Raw genomic sequence first — 20,000 nt, forward strand, 5'->3', positions numbered from 1 at the left:
TCGTGTTCCCCAAACCTGGGTGACGGGCACCACAGGGCGACAGAGCCATCGCACTTGCCGGGTGGCAGAGGAAGGACCGGACTATGTACAATAGCGGCCAACGACTCCCAGAGCCGGTTGTGCGGGGCTCGAGGTCTGCTCTCAACATCACATGCTTTTGGATGTGCTCAGGCAAGGGTCAGACCACATCCTTCCTGGCAGCACCCAAAGCAACCAGGCCGCTCGCGTCTCTCGCCTTCATTTTTCGACACAAGCGCCTGAGGAGGGACGCCACCCCTCCCCTTTGCGTCAAGAGACCTCCCCACCGGCCTCTGACTGATTCTTAGAACGGACGGAAAGAGTCGGGCAAGCCTGTCAAAGCTTTGAGCGAATGTCAAAAGCTTTAGACTTCCGCGAACTCTCCGGCTTGCACTGAGACGCGAGGTCGATGTGCTAAGCACCACGGGGCCCCTTTCGCCTGCAGGTCCCGAGCCGCCAACATGTTCTTAGTATCGTGTTCTCCAATCCTGGGTGACGGGCACCGCAGGGAGGCAGAGCCATCGCACTTGCCGGGTGGCAGAGGAAGGACCGGACTATGTACAATAGCGGCCAACGACTCCCAGAGCCGGTTGTGCGGCGTCTGCTCTCAGCCTAAGAGGCTTCTGGGAGTGCTCAGGCAAGGGTCAGCCTGCACCCTTGCTGGCAGCACCCAGGGGAACCAGGACGCTTGCATCTCTCGCCTTCATTTTCGACACAAGCGCCTGAGGAGGGACGCCACCCCTCCCCTTGCGTCAAGAGACCTCCCCACCAGCCTCTGACTGATTCTTAGAACGGACGGAAAGAGTCGGGCAAGCCTGTCAAAGCTTTGAGCGAATGTCAAAAGCTTTAGACTTCCGCGAACTCTCCGGCTTGCACTGAGACGCGAGGTCGATGTGCTAAGCACCACGGGGCCCCTTTCGCCTGCAGGTCCCGAGCCGCCAACATGTTCTTAGTATCGTGTTCTCCAAACCTGGGTGACGGGCACCGCAGGGAGGCAGAGCCATCGCACTTGCCGGGTGGCAGAGGAAGGACCGGACTATGTACAATAGCGGCCAACGACTCCCAGAGCCGGTAGTGCGGCGTCTGCTCTCAGCCTAAGAGGCTTCTGGGAGTGCTCAGGCAAGGGTCAGCCTGCACCCTTGCTGGCAGCACCCAGGGGAACCAGGACGCTTGCATCTCTCGCCTTCATTTTCGACACAAACGCCTGAGGAGGGAAGCCAACCCTCCGTGTGTCAAGAGACCGTCCCCGCCCCGGCCTCCGACTGATTCTTAGAACGGACGGAAAGAGTCAGGCAAGCCTGTTAAGACTTCCGCGAACTCTCCGGCTTGCACTGAGACGCGAGGTCGATGTGCTCAGCACCACGGGGCCCCTTTCGCCTGCAGGTCCCGAGCCGCCAACATGTTCTAAGTATCGTGTTCTCCAAACCTGGGTGACGGGCACCGCAGGGAGGCAGAGCCATCGCACTTGCCGGGTGGCAGAGGAAGGACCGGACTATGTACAATAGCGGCCAACGACTCCCAGAGCCGGTAGTGCGGCGCCTGCTCTCCGCCTAAGAGGCTTTTGGGAGTGCTCAGGCAAGGGTCAGCCTGCACCCTTGCTGGCAGCACCCAGGGGAACCAGGACGCTTGCATCTCTCGCCTTCATTTTCGACACAAACGCCTGAGGAGGGAAGCCAACCCTCCGTGTGTCAAGAGACCGTCCCCGCCCCGGCCTCCGACTGATTCTTAGAACGGACGGAAAGAGTCAGGCAAGCCTGTTAAGACTTCCGCGAACTCTCCGGCTTGCACTGAGACGCGAGGTCGATGTGCTCAGCACCACGGGGCCCCCTTCGCCTGCAGGTCCCGAGCCGCCAACATGTTCTAAGTATCGTGTTCCCCAAACCTGGGTGACGAGCACCGCAGGGAGGCAGAGCCATCGCACTTGCCGGGTGGCAGAGGAAGGACCGGACTATGTACAATAGCGGCCAACGACTCCCAGAGCCGGTAGTGCGGCGCCTGCTCTCAGCTTAAGAGGCTTTTGGGAGTGCTCAGGCAAGGGTCAGCCTGCACCCTTGCTGGCAGCACCCAGGGGAACCAGGACGCTTGCATCTCTCGCCTTCATTTTCGACACAAACACCTGAGGAGGGAAGCCAACCCTCCGTGTGTCAAGAGACCGTCCCCGCCCCGGCCTCCGACTGATTCTTAGAACGGACGGAAAGAGTCAGGCAAGCCTGTCAAAGAATTGAGCAGATGTCAAAATCTTTTAAGACTTCCGCGAACTCTCCGGCTTGCACTGAGACCCGAGGTCGATGTGCTCAGCACCACGGGGCCCCTTTCGCCTGCAGGTCCCGAGCCGCCAACATGTTCTAAGTATCGTGTTCCCCAAACCTGGGTGACGAGCACCGCAGGGCGGCAGAGCCATCGCACTTGCCGGGTGGCAGAGGAAGGACCGGACTATGTACAATAGCGGCCAACCACTCCCAGAGCCGGTAGTGCGGCGTGCGAGGTCTGCTCTCAGCGGAAGAGGGTTTTGGGAATGCTCAGGCAAGGGCCAGCCTGCACCCTTCCTGGCCGCTCCCACGGGAACCAGGCTACTTGCAATCCTTTCCCCCAATAGCAAGTGCCTTTTGGAGGGACGGCCGGAGTCAACGTGGGGTTTGCCCGCCCTCCAAAGTGTCAAGAGACCGCCGCACAGGCCTCTGACTGATTCTTAGAACAGGCAGCAAGAGTTGGGTAAGTCTGTCGAAAATTTGACAAAGTGTCAAAAATTAGACTTCCGAGAGCTCTTGGGCATGCACACAGGCCTGTCATTCAAGTGCTCTGCCCGCGGAACCGTTTTTCGGATGCCTTTCAAAGTGGTCCCGCGCCGCCATTTTGTTCTAAAAATCGTGTTCCCAGAAATCTCCGGGTACCCCGCCAACCTCACTGTGTCACAATGTCAAGTGGCACTGAATGGGTCTGAATTTCAAATTCGACTGCTTCGCTCTGGAACTCGAACCCGGCAAAACCGTTTGGATTTTTCCCGGTCCAGACTTCCGCGGCAGACAAAGTTAAAGTTTTCGGGCTGCAGACTCAAAACGACATCTGGCCAACCGCCGGGCTCAATTCGCCCAGTTCCTCCGGCACTTCGGAACTCATGTTCGGCATGAGTTTTTGAATCTTTCCCGATGCTTCGGCATTTTCCTCCGCTGACACTTAGAATATTTTTCACACTTGGCCGAAAATTTTTCTAAGTTTTTCTGGTTACTGATTTCTTCTTTTCGGGCATTTTTCTAAGTTTTCTTGGTTACTCATTTCTCATTTTCAAACATTTTTCTAAGTTTTTCTGGTTACTGATTTCTTCTTTTTGGGCATTTTTCTAAGTTTTCTTGGTTACTCATTTCTCATTTTCAAACATTTTTCTAAGTTTTTCTGGTTACTCATTTCTCATTTTCAAACATTTTTCTAAGTTTTTCTGGTTACTGATTTCTTCTTTTTGGGCATTTTTCTAAGTTTTCTTGGTTACTCATTTCTCATTTTCAAACATTTTTCTAAGTTTTTCTGGTTACTGATTTCTTCTTTTTGGGCATTTTTCTAAGTTTTCTTGGTTACTCATTTCTCATTTTCAAACATTTTTCTAAGTTTTCTTGGTTACTCATTTCTCATTTTCAAACATTTTTCTAAGTTTTTCTGGTTACTGATTTCTTCTTTTTGGGCATTTTTCTAAGTTTTCTTGGTTACTCATTTCTCATTTTCAAACATTTTTCTAAGTTTTTCTGGTTACTCATTTCTCATTTTCAAACATTTTTCTAAGTTTTTCTGGTTACTGATTTCTTCTTTTTGGGCATTTTTCTAAGTTTTCTTGGTTACTCATTTCTCATTTTCAAACATTTTTCTAAGTTTTTCTGGTTACTCATTTCTCATTTTCAAACATTTTTCTAAGTTTTTCTGGTTACTCATTTCTGCTTTTCCAACGTTTTACTAAGTTTTGCTGGTTACTGAGTTCACACTTTTAAACATTTTCGGGCATTTTTCTACGTTTTTCATGTTACTCATTTAGCACTTTCAGGCACTTTCCTATGCTTTCCTGCTTACTGATTTCACACTTTTAAGCATCTTCGGGCATGTTCCCTAAGTTTTGCAGTTCATTCGTTTGGGACAGTCAGGCAGCTTTCCTAAGCTTTCCTGGTAACCGAATTCACATTGTTGAGAACTTTGGAACCCTTCCCTAAGCTGTGCTGGTTACTCACTTTACCTCTTCAGACACTTGCCCCCGTTGTGACAGAGACCACTTCCCGACTCGGGAAATGCACCAAATTCGGCCTGAACTCAGAGGGCAGTCCCCCCTCGAAGGCGTGGAAGTCGGCAGAATCGCCGGGTCAAATCCGGCTGAGCTACCCGGCTTGGAAGCCTCAAAGTCGGTATGAGCTGTCAGGTTCACTCCCATCCCCGTTTGGACCACTTCCCGACTCGGGAAATTCACCAAATTCGGCCTGAACTCAGAGGACAGTCCCCCCTCGAAGGCGTGACAGTCGGCAGAACCGCCGGATCAAATCCGGCTGAGCTACCCGGCCCCGAAGCCTCAAAGTCGGTAAGAGCTGCCAGGTCCACTCCCATCCCCGTTTGGACCACTTCCCAACTTAGGAAATTCACCAAATTCGGCCTGAACTTATACAACAGGCCCCCCTCGAAGGCCAGACATTCGGCAGAACCGCCGGATCAAATCCGACTGTGCTACCCGGCTTGGAAGCCCCAATGTCGGTATGAGCTGTCAGGTTCAGTCCCATCCCCGTTTGGGCCATTTCCCGACTTAGGAAATTCACCAAATTCGGCCGGAACTTAGACAACAGTCCCCCCTCGAAGGCGTGACAGTCGGCGGAACCGCCGGGTCAGATCCGGCTGGGTTACCCGGCTTGGAAGCCGCAAAGTCGGTAAGAGCTGTCAGGTGCACTCCCATCCCCGTTTGGACCACTTCCCGACTTAGGAAATTCACCAAATTCGGCCTGGACTTAGAGGACAGTCCCCGCTCGAAGGCGTGACAGTCGGCAGAATCGCCGGTTCAAATCCGGCTGAGCTACCCGCACCCGAAGCCTCAATGTCGGTATGAGCTGTCAGGTTCACTCCCATTCCCGTTTGGACCACTTCCCGAATTAGGAAATTCACCAAATTCGGCCTGAACGTAGACAACAGTCCCCCCTCGAAGGCGTGACAGTCGGTAGAACCGCCGGATCAAATCCGGCTGAGCTACCCGGCTTGGAAGCCCCAACGTCGGTATGAGCTGTCAGGTCCACTCCCATCCCCGTTTGGACCACTTCCCAACATAGGAAAATCACCAAATTCGGCCTGAACTCAGAGGGCAGGCACCCCTCGAAGGCCAGGCATTCGGCAGAACCGCCGGGTCAAATACGACTGTGCTACCCGGCCCCGAAGCCTCAAAGTCGGTATGAGCTGTTAGGTTCACTCCCATCCCCGTTTGGACCACTTCCCGAATTAGGAAATTCACCAAATTCGGCCTGAACTTATACAAGAGTCCCCCCTCGAAGGCGTGGAAGTCGGTAGAACCGCCGGATCAAATCCGACTGAGCTACACGGCCCCGAAGCCCCAAAGTCGGTATGAGCTGTCAGGTTCACTCCCATCCCCGTTTGGACCACTTCCCGACTTAGGAAATTCACCAAATTCGGCCAGAACTTAGACAAGAGTCCCCCCTCGAAGGCGTGACTGTCGGCGGAACCGCCGGATCAAATCCGGCTGAGCTACACGGCTTGGAAGCCCCAAAGTCGGTATGAGCTGTCAGGTCCACTCCCATCCCCGTTTGGACCACTTCCCAACATAGGAAATTCACCAAATTCGGCCAGAACTCAGAGGGCAGGCCCCCCTCGAAGGTCAGGCATTCGGCAGAACCGCCGGGTCAAATCCGACTGTGCTACCCGGCCCCGAATCCTCAAAGTCGGTATGAGCAGTCAGGTTCATTCCCATCCCCGTTTGGGCCATTTCCCGACTTAGGAAATTCACCAAATTCGGCTTGAACTCAGAGGACAGCCCCCCCTCGAAGGCGTGTAAGTCGGCAGAATCGCCGGTCAAATCCGGCTGAGCTACCCAGCCCCGAAGCCTCAAAGTCGATAAGAGCTGTCAGGTTCACTCCCATCCCCGTTTGGACCACTTCCCGACTTAGGAAATTCACCAAATTCGGCCGGAACTCAGAGGACAGTCCCCCCTCGAAGGCGTGACAGTCGGCGGAATCGCCGGGTCAGATTCGGCTGGGTTACCCGGCTTGGAAGCCTCAAAGTCGGTATGAGCTGTCAGGTGCACTCCCATCCCCGTTTGGACCACTTCACGACTTAGGAAATTAACCAAATTCGGCCTGAACTCAGAGGACAGTCCCCGCTCGAAGGCGTGGAAGTCGGCAGAATCGGCGGGTCAAATCCGGCTGAGCTACCCGCACCCGAAGCCTCAAAGTCGGTATGAGCAGTCAGGTTCACTCCCATTCCCGTTTGGACCACTTCCCGACTTAGGAAATTCGCCAAATTCGGCCTGAACTTATACAACAGTCCCCCCTCGAAGGCGTGACAGTCGGTAGAACCGCCGGATCAAATCCGGCTGAGCTACCCGGCTTGGAATTCCCAAAGTCGGTATGAGCTGTCAGGTTCACTCCCATCCCCGTTTGGACCACTTCCCGACTTAGGAAATTCACCAAATTCGGCCTGAACTCAGAGGACAGGCCCCCCTCGAAGGCGTAGAAGTCGGCAGAACCGCCGGATCAAATCCGGCTGAGCTACCCGGCCCCGAAGCCTCAAAGTCGGTATGAGCAGTCAGGTTCAGTCCCATCCCAGTTTGGGCCATTTCCCGACTTAGGAAATTCGCCAAATTCGGCCTGAACTTATACAACAGTCCCCCCGCGAAGGCGTGACAGTCGGTAGAACCGCCGGGTCAAATCCGGCTGAGCTACCCGATTTGGAAGCCTTCAAGACAAACCCCATCCGGCAATGCCACTCAAAAAGGGCCCAAATTCAGAAACACCCCCTTCAAAAGGTACCACTTCCTCGGAGACACTACCGGGACACGCTCCGCTCGGCGAAAATTAAGCCCCCACCACTAACTGAAGCCAACCGCAGCCCCAACTTCAACGGAGAAATCAGTAACCAATTCAAAAATGCACTTGGTTACTGAGTTGTACTGACTAAAAAATATTCTAAGTGTCGCTGGTTACTGATTTGTACTGACTAAAAAATATTCTAAGTGTCAGTGGTTACTGATTTGTACTGCTTCAAAAATATTCTAAGTGTCAGTGGTTACTGATTTGTACTGACTGAAAAATTTTCTAACCGCCGGATCAAATCCGGCTGAGCTACACGGCTTGGAAGCCCCAAAGTCGGTATGAGCTGTCAGGTTCACTCCCATCCCCATTTGGACCACTTCCCGACTTAGGAATATAACCAAATTCGGCCAGAACTTAAAGGAGAGTCCCCCCTCGAAGGCCAGGCATTCGGCGGAACCGCCGGATCAAATCCGGCTGAGCTACACGGCTTGGAAGCCCCAAAGTCGGTATGAGCTGTCAGGTCCACTCCCATCCCCGTTTGGTCCACTTCCCAACATAGGAAATTCACCAAATTCGGCCCGAACTCAGAGGACAGCTCCCCCCCCCGAAGGCGTGGAAGTCGGCAGAATCGCCGGGTCAAATCCGGCTGAGCTACCCAGCCCCGAAGCCTCAAAGTCGATAAGAACTGTCAAGTTCACTCCCATCCCCGTTTGGACCACTTCCCGACTTAGGAAATTCACCAAATTCGGCCGGAACTCAGAGGACAGTCCCCCCTCGAAGGCGTGACAGTCAGCGGAATCGCCGGGTCAGATCCGGCTGGGTTACCCGGCTTGGAAGCCTCAAAGTCGGTATGAGCTGTCAGGTCCACTCCCATCCCCGTTTGGACCACTTCCCAACATAGGAAATTCACCAAATTCGGCCTGAACTCAGAGGGCAGGCACCCCTCGAAGGCCAGGCATTCGGCAGAACCGCCGGGACAAATACGACTGTGCTACCCGGCCCCGAAGACTCAAAGTCGGTATGAGCTGTCAGGTTCACTCCCATCCCCGTTTGGAACACTTCCCGACTTATGAAATTCGCCAAATTCGGCCTGAACTTATACAACAGTCCCCCCTCGAAGGCGTGACAGTCGGTAGAACCGCCGGATCAAATCCGGCTGAGCTACACGGCTTGGAAGCCCCAAAGTCGGTATGAGCTGTCAGGTTCACTCCCATCCCCGTTTGGACCACTTCCCGACTTAGGAAATTCACCAAATTCGGCCAGAACTTAAAGGAGAGTCCCCCCTCGAAGGCGTGACTTTCGGCGGAACCGCCGGATCAAATCCGGCTGAGCTACACGGCTTGGAAGCCCCAAAGTCGGTATGAGCTGTCAGGTCCACTCCCATCCCCGTTTGGACCACTTCCCAACATAGGAAATTCACCAAATTCGGCCAGAACTCAGAGGGCAGGCCCCCCTCGAAGGTCAGGCATTCGACAGAACCGCCGGGTCAAATCCGACTGAGCTACCCGGCCCCGAATCCTCAAAGTCGGTATGAGCAGTCAGGTTCATTCCCATCCCAGTTTGGGCCATTTCCCGACTTAGGAAATTCACCAAATTCGGCCTGAACTCAGAGGACAGCTCCCCCCCCGAAGGCGTGTAAGTCGGCAGAATCGCCGGGTCAAATCCGGCTGAGCTACCCAGCCCCGAAGCCTCAAAGTCGATAAGAGCTGTCAAGTTCACTCCCATCCCCGTTTGGACCACTTCCCGACTTAGGAAATTCACCAAATTCGGCCGGAACTCAGAGGACAGTCCCCCCTCGAAGGCGTGACAGTCGGCGGAATCGCCGGGTCAGATTCGGCTGGGTTACCCGGCTTGGAAGCCTCAAAGTCGGTATGAGCTGTCAGGTGCACTCCCATCCCCGTTTGGACCACTTCACGACTTAGGAAATTAACCAAATTCGGCCTGAACTCAGAGGACAGTCCCCGCTCGAAGGCGTGGAAGTCGGCAGAATCGGCGGGTCAAATCCGGCTGAGCTACCCGCACCCGAAGCCTCAAAGTCGGTATGAGCAGTCAGGTTCACTCCCATTCCCGTTTGGACCACTTCCCGACTTAGGAAATTCGCCAAATTCGGCCTGAACTTATACAACAGTCCCCCCTCGAAGGCGAGACAGTCGGTAGAATCGCCGGGTCAAATCCGGCTGAGCTACCCGCACCCGAAGCCTCAAAGTCGGTATGAGCAGTCAGGTGCACTCCCATCCCCGTTTGGACCACTTCCCGACTTAGGAAATTAACCAAATTCGGCCTGAACTCAGAGGACAGTCCCCGCTCGAAGGCGTGGAAGTCGGCAGAATCGCCGGGTCACATCCGGCTGAGCTGCACGCATCCGAAACCTCAAAGTCGGTATGAGCTGTCAGGTTCACTCCCATCCCCGTTTGGACCACTTCCCGACTTAGGAAATTCGCCAAATTCGGCCTGAACGTATACAACAGTCCCCCCTCGAAGGCGTAGAAGTCGGCAGAATCGCCGGATCAAATCCGGCTGAGCTACCCGGCCCCGAAGCCTCAAAGTCGGTATGAGCTGTCAGGTTCACTCCCATCCCCGTTTGGACCACTTCCCGACTTAGGAAATTCACCAAATTCGGCCCGAACGTAGAGGAGAGTCCCCCCTCGAAGGCGTGACAGTCGGCGGAACCGCCGGATCAACTCCGGCTGAGCTACCCGGCTTGGAAGCCCCAAGGTCGGTCGGAGCTGCCAGGTCCACTCCCATCCCCGTTTGGACCACTTCCCAACTTAGGAAATTCACCAAATTCGGCCTGAACTCAGAGGGCAGGCCCGCCTCGAAGGCCAGGCATTCGGCAGAACTGCCGGGTCAAATCCGACTGTGCTACCCGGCCCCGAAGCATCAAAGTCGGTATGAGCAGTCAGGTTCAGTCCCATCCCAGTTTGGGCCATTTCCCGACTTAGGAATTCACCAAATTCGGCCGGAACTCAGAGGACAGTCCCCCCTCGAAGGCGTGACAGTCGGCGGAATCGCCGGGTCAGATCCGGCTGGGTTACCCGGCTTGGAAGCCGCAAAGTCGGTATGAGCTGTCAGATGCACTCCCATCCCCGTTTGGACCACTTCCCGACTCAGGAAATTCACCAAATTCGGCCTGAACTTAGAGGAGAGTCCCCGCTCGAAGGCGTGGAAGTCGGCAGAATCGCCGGTCAAATCCGACTGAGCTACCCGGCCCCGAAGCCTCAATGTCGGTAAGAGCTGTCAGGTTCACTCCCATCCCCGTTTGGACCACTTCCCGACTCGGAAATTCACCAAATTCGGCCTGAACTTAGACAACAGTCCCCCTCGAAGCCGTGGCAGTCGCTAGAACCGCCGGATCAAATCCGGTTGAGCTACCCGGCTTGGAAGCCCCAAAGTCGGTATGAGCTGTCAGGTTCACTCCCATCCCCGTTTGGACCACTTCCCGACTTAGGAAAATCACCAAATTCGGCCTGAACTCAGAGGGCAGGCCCCCCTCGAAGGCCAGGCATTCGGCAGAACCGCCGGGTCAAATCCGACTGTGCTACACAGCCCCGAAGCCTCAAAGTCGGTATGAGCAGTCAGGTTCAGTCCCAACCCAGTTTGGCCATTTCCCGACTTAGGAAATTCACCAAATTCGGCCTGAACTCAGAGGACAGCGCCCCCTCGAAGGAGTTGGAGTCGGCAGAATCGCCGGGTCACATCCGGCTGAGCTACCCGGCCCCGATGCCTCAAAGTCGGTAAGAGCTGTCAAGTTCACTCCCATCCCCGTTTGGACCACTTCCCGACTTAGGAAATTCACCAAATTCGGCCGGAACTCAGAGGACAGTCCCCCCTCGAAGGCGTGACAGTCAGCGGAATCGCCGGGTCAGATCCGGCTGGGTTACCCGGCTTGGAAGCCTCAAAGTCGGTATGAGCTGTCAGGTGCACTCCCATTCCCGTTTGGACCACTTCCCGACTTAGGAAATTCACCAAATTCGGCCTGAACTCAGAGGACAGTCCCCGCTCGAAGGCGTGAAGTCGGCAGAATCGCCGGGTCAAATCCGGCTGAGCTACACGCAACCGAAGCCTCAAAGTCGGTATGAGCTGTCAGGTTCACTCCCATCCCCGTTTGGACCACTTCCCGACTTAGGAAATTCGCCAATTTCGGCCTGAACTTATACAACAGTCCCCCCTCGAAGGCGTGACAGTCGGCGGAACCGCCGGATCAAATCCGGCTGAGCTACCCGGCTTGGAAACCCCAAAGTCGGTATGAGCTGTCAGGTTCACTCCCATCCCCGTTTGGACCACTTCCCGACTTAGGAAATTCACCAAATTCGGCCTGAACTCAGAGGACAGGCCCCTCTCGAAGGCGTAGAAGTCGGCAGAACCGCCGGATCAAATCCGGCTGAGCTACCCGGCCCCGATGCCTCAAAGTCGGTATGAGCAGTCAGGTTCAGTCCCATCCCAGTTTGGGCCATTTCCCGACTTAGGAAATTCGCCAAATTCGGCCTGAACTTATACAACAGTCCCCCCTCGAAGGCGTGACAGTCGGTAGAACCGCCGGGTTAAATCCGGCTGAGCTACCCGGTTTGGAAGCCTTCAAGACAAAACCCATCCGGCAATGCCACTCAAAAAGGGCCCAAATTCAGAAACACCCCCTTCAAAAGGTACCACTTCCTCGGAGACACTACCGGGACACGCTCCGCTCGGCGAAAATTAAGCCCCCACCACTAACTGAAGCCAACCGCAGCCCCAACTTCAACGGAGAAATCAGTAACCAATTCAAAAATGCACTTGGTTACTGACTTCTACTGACTCAAAAATATTCTAAGTGTCGCTGGTTACTGATTTGTACTGACTAAAAAATATTTCAAGTGTCGCTGGTTACTGATTTGTACTGACTGAAAAATATTCTAAGTGTCAGTGGTTACTGATTTGTACTGCTTCAAAAATATTCTAAGTGTCAGTGGTTACTGATTTGTCCTGACTGAAAAATTTTCAAACCGCCGGGTCAAATCCGGCCGGGCCAGCCGGCTTGGAAGCCACAAGGTCGGTATGAGCTGTCAGATTCAACCCCATCACCATTTGGACCACTTCCCGACATAGGAAATTCACCAAATTCGGCCTGCTCAGAGGGCAGGCCCCCCTCGAAGGCCAGGCATTCGGCAGAACCGCCGGGACAAAAACGACTGTGCTACCCGGCCCCGAAGCCTCAAAGTCGGTATGAGCAGTTAGGTTCACTCCCAACCCCGTTTGGACCACGTCCCGACTTAGGAAATTCACCAAATTCGGCCTGAACTTAGACAACTGTCCCCCCTCGAAGGCGTGACAGTCGGCGGAACCGCCGGATCAAATCCGGCTGAGCTACCCGGCTTGGAAGCCCCAAAGTCGGTATGAGCTGTCAGGTCCACTCCCATCCCCGTTTGGACCACTTCCCAACATAGGAAATTCACCAAATTCGGCCTGAACTCAGAGGGCAGGCCCCCCTCGAAGGCCAGGCATTCGGCAGAACCGCCGGGTCAAATCCGACTGTGCTACCCGGCCCCGAATCCTCAAAGTCGGTATGAGCAGTCAGGTTCATTCCCATCCCAGTTTGGGCCATTTCCCGACTTAGGAAATTCACCAAATTCGGCCTGAACTCAGAGGACAGCCCCCCCCTAGAAGGCGTGGAAGTCGGCAGAATCGCCGGGTCAAATCCGGCTGAGCTACCCAGCCCCGAAGCCTCAAAGTCGATAAGAGCTGTCAGGTTCACTCCCATCCCCGTTTGGACCACTTCCCGACTTAGGAAATTCACCAAATTCGGTCGGAACTCAGAGGACAGTCCCCCCTCGAAGGCGTGACAGTCGGCGGAATCGCCGGGTCAGATCCGGCTGGGTTACCGGGCTTGGAAGCCTCAAAGTCGGTATGAGCTGTCAGGTGCACTCCCATCCCCGTTTGGACCACTTCCCGACTTAGGAAATTAACCAAATTCGGCCTGAACTCAGAGGACAGTCCCCGCTCGAAGGCGTGGAAGTCGGCAGAATCGCCGGGTCACATCCGGCTGAGCTACACGCATCCGAAACCTCAAAGTCGGTATGAGCTGTCAGGTTCACTCCCATCCCCGTTTGGACCACTTCCCGACTTAGGAAATTCGCCAAATTCGGCCTGAACGTATACAACAGTCCCCCCTCGAAGGCGTAGAAGTCGGCAGAATCGCCGGGTCAAATCCGGCTGAGCTACCCGGCCCCGAAGCCTCAAAGTCGGTATGAGCTGTCAGGTTCACTCCCATCCCCGTTTGGACCACTTCCCGACTTAGGAAATTCACCAAATTCGGCCCGAACGTAGAGGAGAGTCCCCCCTCGAAGGCGTGACAGTCGGCGGAACCGCCGGATCAACTCCGGCTGAGCTACCCGGCTTGGAAGCCCCAAAGTCGGTATGAGCTGCCAGGTCCACTCCCATCCCCGTTTGGACCACTTCCCAACTTAGGAAATTCACCAAATTCGGCCTGAACTCAGAGGGCAGGCCCGCCTCGAAGGCCAGGCATTCGGCAGAACCGCCGGGTCAAATCCGACTGTGCTACCCGGCCCCGAAGCATCAATGTCGGTATGAGCAGTCAGGTTCAGTCCCATCCCAGTTTGGGCCATTTCCCGACTTAGGAATTCACCAAATTCGGCCGGAACTCAGAGGACAGTCCCCCCTCGAAGGCGTGACAGTCGGCGGAATCGCCGGGTCAGATCCGGCTGGGTTACCCGGCTTGGAAGCCGCAAAGTCGGTATGAGCTGTCAGGTGCACTCCCATCCCCGTTTGGACCACTTCCCGACTCAGGAAATTCACCAAATTCGGCCTGGACTCAGAGGACAGTCCCCGCTCGAAGGCGTGACAGTCGGCAGAATCGCCGGTTCAAATCCGGCTGAGCTACCCGCACCCGAAGCCTCAAAGTCGGTATGAGATGTCAGGTTCACTCCCATTCCCGTTTGGAACACTTCCCGAATTAGGAAATTCGCCAAATTCGGCCTGAACGTATACAACAGTCCCCCCTCGAAGGCGTGACAGTCGGTAGAACCGCCGGATCAAATCCGGCTGAGCTACCCGGCTTGGAAGCCCCAACGTCGGTATGAGCTGTCAGGTCCACTCCCATCCCCGTTTGGACCACTTCCCAACATAGGAAATTCACCAAATTCGGCCTGAACTCAGAGGGCAGGCACCCCTCGAAGGCCAGGCATTCGGCAGAACCGCCGGGACAAATACGACTGTGCTACCCGGCCCCGAAGCCTCAAAGTCGGTATGAGCTGTCAGGTTCACTCCCATCCCCGTTTGGAACACTTCCCGAATTAGGAAATTCGCCAAATTCGGCCTGAACTTATACAACAGTCCCCCCTCGAAGGCGTGACAGTCGGTAGAACCGCCGGATCAAATCCGGCTGAGCTACACGGCTTGGAAGCCCCAAAGTCGGTATGAGCTGTCAGGTTCACTCCCATCCCCGTTTGGACCACTTCCCGACTTAGGAAATTCACCAAATTCGGCCAGAACTTAAAGGAGAGTCCCCCCTCGAAGGCGTGACTGTCGGCGGAACCGCCGGATCAAATCCGGCTGAGCTACACGGCTTGGAAGCCCCAAAGTCGGTATGAGCTGTCAGGTCCACTCCCATCCCCGTTTGGACCACTTCCCAACATAGGAAATTCACCAAATTCGGCCAGAACTCAGAGGGCAGGCCCCCCTCGAAGGTCAGGCATTCGACAGAACCGCCGGGTCAAATCCGACTGAGCTACCCGGCCCCGAATCCTCAAAGTCGGTATGAGCAGTCAGGTTCATTCCCATCCCAGTTTGGGCCATTTCCCGACTTAGGAAATTCACCAAATTCGGCTTGAACTCAGAGGACAGCTGCCCCCCCGAAGGCATGTAAGTCGGCAGAATCGCCGGGTCAAATCCGGCTGAGCTACCCAGCCCCGAAGCCTCAAAGTCGATAAGAGCTGTCAAGTTCACTCCCATCCCCGTTTGGACCACTTCCCGACTTAGGAAATTCACCAAATTCGGCCGGAACTCAGAGGACAGTCCCCCCTCGAAGGCGTGACAGTCGGCGGAATCGCCGGGTCAGATTCGGCTGGGTTACCCGGCTTGGAAGCCTCAAAGTCGGTATGAGCTGTCAGGTGCACTCCCATCCCCGTTTGGACCACTTCACGACTTAGGAAATTAACCAAATTCGGCCTGAACTCAGAGGACAGTCCCCGCTCGAAGGCGTGGAAGTCGGCAGAATCGGCGGGTCAAATCCGGCTGAGCTACCCGCACCCGAAGCCTCAAAGTCGGTATGAGCAGTCAGGTTCACTCCCATTCCCGTTTGGACCACTTCCCGACTTAGGAAATTCGCCAAATTCGGCCTGAACTTATACAACAGTCCCCCCTCGAAGGCGTGACAGTCGGTAGAACCGCCGGATCAAATCCGGCTGAGCTACCCGGCTTGGAATTCCCAAAGTCGGTATGAGCTGTCAGGTTCACTCCCATCCCCGTTTGGACCACTTCCCGACTTAGGAAATTCACCAAATTCGGCCTGAACTCAGAGGACAGGCCCCCCTCGAAGGCGTAGAAGTCGGCAGAACCGCCGGATCAAATCCGGCTGAGCTACCCGGCCCCGAAGCCTCAAAGTCGGTATGAGCAGTCAGGTTCAGTCCCATCCCAGTTTGGGCCATTTCCCGACTTAGGAAATTCGCCAAATTCGGCCTGAACTTATACAACAGTCCCCCCGCGAAGGCGTGACAGTCGGTAGAACCGCCGGGTCAAATCCGGCTGAGCTACCCGATTTGGAAGCCTTCAAGACAAACCCCATCCGGCAATGCCACTCAAAAAGGGCCCAAATTCAGAAACACCCCCTTCAAAAGGTACCACTTCCTCGGAGACACTACCGGGACACGCTCCGCTCGGCGAAAATTAAGCCCCCACCACTAACTGAAGCCAACCGCAGCCCCAACTTCAACGGAGAAATCAGTAACCAATTCAAAAATGCACTTGGTTACTGAGTTGTACTGACTAAAAAATATTCTAAGTGTCGCTGGTTACTGATTTGTACTGACTAAAAAATATTCTAAGTGTCAGTGGTTACTGATTTGTACTGCTTCAAAAATATTCTAAGTGTCAGTGGTTACTGATTTGTACTGACTGAAAAATTTTCTAACCGCCGGATCAAATCCGGCTGAGCTACACGGCTTGGAAGCCCCAAAGTCGGTATGAGCTGTCAGGTTCACTCCCATCCCCATTTGGACCACTTCCCGACTTAGGAATATAACCAAATTCGGCCAGAACTTAAAGGAGAGTCCCCCCTCGAAGGCCAGGCATTCGGCGGAACCGCCGGATCAAATCCGGCTGAGCTACACGGCTTGGAAGCCCCAAAGTCGGTATGAGCTGTCAGGTCCACTCCCATCCCCGTTTGGTCCACTTCCCAACATAGGAAATTCACCAAATTCGGCCCGAACTCAGAGGACAGCCCCCCCCCCCGAAGGCGTGTAAGTCGGCAGAATCGCCGGGTCAAATCCGGCTGAGCTACCCAGCCCCGAAGCCTCAAAGTCGATAAGAACTGTCAAGTTCACTCCCATCCCCGTTTGGACCACTTCCCGACTTAGGAAATTCACCAAATTCGGCCGGAACTCAGAGGACAGTCCCCCCTCGAAGGCGTGACAGTCAGCGGAATCGCCGGGTCAGATCCGGCTGGGTTACCCGGCTTGGAAGCCTCAAAGTCGGTATGAGCTGTCAGGTCCACTCCCATCCCCGTTTGGACCACTTCCCAACATAGGAAATTCACCAAATTCGGCCTGAACTCAGAGGGCAGGCACCCCTCGAAGGCCAGGCATTCGGCAGAACCGCCGGGACAAATACGACTGTGCTACCCGGCCCCGAAGACTCAAAGTCGGTATGAGCTGTCAGGTTCACTCCCATCCCCGTTTGGAACACTTCCCGAATTATGAAATTCGCCAAATTCGGCCTGAACTTATACAACAGTCCCCCCTCGAAGGCGTGACAGTCGGTAGAACCGCCGGATCAAATCCGGCTGAGCTACACGGCTTGGAAGCCCCAAAGTCGGTATGAGCTGTCAGGTTCACTCCCATCCCCGTTTGGACCACTTCCCGACTTAGGAAATTCACCAAATTCGGCCAGAACTTAAAGGAGAGTCCCCCCTCGAAGGCGTGACTTTCGGCGGAACCGCCGGATCAAATCCGGCTGAGCTACACGGCTTGGAAGCCCCAAAGTCGGTATGAGCTGTCAGGTCCACTCCCATCCCCGTTTGGACCACTTCCCAACATAGGAAATTCACCAAATTCGGCCAGAACTCAGAGGGCAGGCCCCCCTCGAAGGTCAGGCATTCGACAGAACCGCCGGGTCAAATCCGACTGAGCTACCCGGCCCCGAATCCTCAAAGTCGGTATGAGCAGTCAGGTTCATTCCCATCCCAGTTTGGGCCATTTCCCGACTTAGGAAATTCACCAAATTCGGCCTGAACTCAGAGGACAGCTCCCCCCCCGAAGGCGTGTAAGTCGGCAGAATCGCCGGGTCAAATCCGGCTGAGCTACCCAGCCCCGAAGCCTCAAAGTCGATAAGAGCTGTCAAGTTCACTCCCATCCCCGTTTGGACCACTTCCCGACTTAGGAAATTCACCAAATTCGGCCGGAACTCAGAGGACAGTCCCCCCTCGAAGGCGTGACAGTCGGCGGAATCGCCGGGTCAGATTCGGCTGGGTTACCCGGCTTGGAAGCCTCAAAGTCGGTATGAGCTGTCAGGTGCACTCCCATCCCCGTTTGGACCACTTCACGACTTAGGAAATTAACCAAATTCGGCCTGAACTCAGAGGACAGTCCCCGCTCGAAGGCGTGGAAGTCGGCAGAATCGGCGGGTCAAATCCGGCTGAGCTACCCGCACCCGAAGCCTCAAAGTCGGTATGAGCAGTCAGGTTCACTCCCATTCCCGTTTGGACCACTTCCCGACTTAGGAAATTCGCCAAATTCGGCCTGAACTTATACAACAGTCCCCCCTCGAATGCGTGACAGTCGGTAGAATCGCCGGGTCAAATCCGGCTGAGCTACCCGCACCCGAAGCCTCAAAGTCGGTATGAGCAGTCAGGTGCACTCCCATCCCCGTTTGGACCACTTCCCGACTTAGGAAATTAACCAAATTCGGCCTGAACTCAGAGGACAGTCCCCGCTCGAAGGCGTGGAAGTCGGCAGAATCGCCGGGTCACATCCGGCTGAGCTGCACGCATCCGAAACCTCAAAGTCGGTATGAGCTGTCAGGTTCACTCCCATCCCCGTTTGGACCACTTCCCGACTTAGGAAATTCGCCAAATTCGGCCTGAACGTATACAACAGTCCCCCCTCGAAGGCGTAGAAGTCGGCAGAATCGCCGGATCAAATCCGGCTGAGCTACCCGGCCCCGAAGCCTCAAAGTCGGTATGAGCTGTCAGGTTCACTCCCATCCCCGTTTGGACCACTTCCCGACTTAGGAAATTCACCAAATTCGGCCCGAACGTAGAGGAGAGTCCCCCCTCGAAGGCGTGACAGTCGGCGGAACCGCCGGATCAACTCCGGCTGAGCTACCCGGCTTGGAAGCTCCAAGGTCGGTCGGAGCTGCCAGGTCCACTCCCATCCCCGTTTGGACCACTTCCCAACTTAGGAAATTCACCAAATTCGGCCTGAACTCAGAGGGCAGGCCCGCCTCGAAGGCCAGGCATTCGGCAGAACTGCCGGGTCAAATCCGACTGTGCTACCCGGCCCCGAAGCATCAATGTCGGTATGAGCAGTCAGGTTCAGTCCCATCCCAGTTTGGGCCATTTCCCGACTTAGGAATTCACCAAATTCGGCCGGAACTCAGAGGACAGTCCCCCCTCGAAGGCGTGACAGTCGGCGGAATCGCCGGGTCAGATCCGGCTGGGTTACCCGGCTTGGAAGCCGCAAAGTCGGTATGAGCTGTCAGATGCACTCCCATCCCCGTTTGGACCACTTCCCGACTCAGGAAATTCACCAAATTCGGCCTGAACTTAGAGGAGAGTCCCCGCTCGAAGGCGTGGAAGTCGGCAGAATCGCCGGGTCAAATCCGACTGAGCTACCCGGCCCCGAAGCCTCAATGTCGGTAAGAGCTGTCAGGTTCACTCCCATCCCCGTTTGGACCACTTCCCGACTCGGGAAATTCACCAAATTCGGCCTGAACTTAGACAACAGTCCCCCCTCGAAGCCGTGGCAGTCGCTAGAACCGCCGGATCAAATCCGGTTGAGCTACCCGGCTTGGAAGCCCCAAAGTCGGTATGAGCTGTCAGGTTCACTCCCATCCCCGTTTGGACCACTTCCCGACTTAGGAAATTCACCAAATTCGGCCTGAACTCAGAGGGCAGGCCCCCCTCGAAGGCCAGGCATTCGGCAGAACCGCCGGGTCAAATCCGACTGTGCTACCCGCCCCAAAGCCTCAAAGTTGGTATGAGCAGTTAGGTTCACTCCCAAACCCGTTGGGACCACTTCCCGACTTAGGAAATTCACCAAATTCGGCCTGAACTCAGACAACAGTCCCCCCTCGAAGGCGTGACAGTCGGTAGAACCGCCGGGTCAAATCCGGCTGAGCTACCCGATTTGGAAGCCTTCAACACAAAACCCATCCGGCAATGCCACTCAAAAAGGGCCCAAATTCAGAAACACCCCCTTCAATAGGTACCACTTCCTCGGAGACACTACCGGGACACGCTCCCCTCGGCGAAAATTAAGCCCCCACCACTAACTGAAGCCAACCGCAGCCCCAACTTCAACGGAGAAATCAGTAACCAATTCAAAAATGCACTTGGTTACTGATTTGTACTGCTTCAAAAATATTCTAAGTGTCGCTGGTTACTGATTTGTACTGCTCCAAAAATATTCTAAGTGTCACTGGTTACTGATTTGTACTGACTCAAAAATATTCTAAGTGTCGCTGGTTACTGATTTGTACTGACTGAAAAATATTCTAAGTGTCGCTGGTTACTGATTTGTACTGACTCAAAAATATTCTAAGTGTCAGTGGTTACTGATT

Source organism: Hemiscyllium ocellatum, assembly GCF_020745735.1.
Source record: "Hemiscyllium ocellatum isolate sHemOce1 chromosome 15 unlocalized genomic scaffold, sHemOce1.pat.X.cur. SUPER_15_unloc_2, whole genome shotgun sequence".
In the NCBI taxonomy this organism is placed as follows: Eukaryota; Metazoa; Chordata; class Chondrichthyes; order Orectolobiformes; family Hemiscylliidae; genus Hemiscyllium; species Hemiscyllium ocellatum.